Source organism: Frankliniella occidentalis, unplaced genomic scaffold (genome assembly GCF_000697945.3).
Source record: "Frankliniella occidentalis isolate FOCC.00 unplaced genomic scaffold, Focc_3.1 Scaffold45, whole genome shotgun sequence".
Lineage (NCBI taxonomy): Eukaryota > Metazoa > Arthropoda > Insecta > Thysanoptera > Thripidae > Frankliniella > Frankliniella occidentalis.
The window spans coordinates 617646-618707 of record NW_026267175.1 but is presented as its reverse complement, the minus strand read 5'-3'; the positions used below and the strand labels follow the sequence as shown (position 1 = coordinate 618707).

General features: G+C 60.5%; 1 protein-coding gene across 1 annotated transcript in view; it reads right to left on the bottom strand.

The window, feature by feature from the left end:
• The window catches only part of LOC113214795 (leucine-rich repeat-containing G-protein coupled receptor 5), a 140132-nt gene that overhangs the window by 64810 nt on the left and 74260 nt on the right, over positions 1 to 1062 (bottom strand). The gene's annotated exons all lie outside the window — the stretch shown is intronic.

Here is a 1062-nt window from a genome sequence, read left to right as displayed (position 1 = left end):
CCCACCGCCCGGTTTAACTCCCTATTTTGTCGCGGCTTAATGCGCCCTGCAAATTTGTCCCGACAAAAGGGCGGCGGCGGTCGAGGAGGAGGGGCGCGGCGTGGCGGGGCGCGGCGGGCAGGGCTGAGCTGGGCCGGGGCCTTTTGTACCTGGCATGCGAGCCCAAACTTTGGGCCGCGGCTTTTTTATGGGCCGCGCAACGCCGCACTTCCCCCTGCGACCACCTCCCCCTTCTCCCTCCACACCCTCTCTGTCCCCGTAAAGGGTGCAGGCGCGGCGTAGAGCAGCGTCGAGCATCCGACAATATAACTCTCGGTCCGTCATACAAGACAAAACGTCTCGAGCACCAATGATAAGCTGACCGGCGACAACAAATAATTGACTAAGGGGGGAAACTTAATTCTTAGAAGTAATTTGTTCGGGTACCCAGGATGAGGCACGGGGGGTCTAGTCCGCGCAGTGGAAATTGGTTCATTTACCAAACCCCGCGTCCGACGACAGGCGCCGCCCAAGACACGAGGAGGGGGCGGCGGTGAAAAGTGGATTCAATCTTCGCGCCGCGGTAAGATTAAATCACGGAAAGGAATCCCGAAAGGGAAAGGTGCATAATTTCCTCGACCTTGCCTCATTATCGGCTTCCCATTTACACACTCCTCCGACGGCCCGCTCCCCCATGTAAGACCCTCGCTCACTGCTCGAGTCCGTTAAGCTCTCCCCCGCGCGTCTCTCTGGAACGGCCGCCGCCGCCGCCGTCCTTCGGGAAAAAAAATTAACCCCCTCGGTATTGGCACGGTGCCGTAGCCATAGAGGAGGCCGCCGGCCGCCGGAGTCAAGGACTTCATGGAAGTCAAGTGATTGCGTGGACCCCGCCCCGCCCCTCCGCCGCCTTGCCTCGCCCCACCCCGCCCCGCCAGCGTCAATCGAGACCGGCGCCGAGCCATTTTGGATTGAGGATGCCACAATATTCATGTTCCGGTGGTTGTGTCTCCCCGCCGGGGTTCGGCCGGTGGGAGAGAGAGAGAGAGAGAGAGAGAGAGAGAGAGAGAGAGAGAGAGAGAGAGA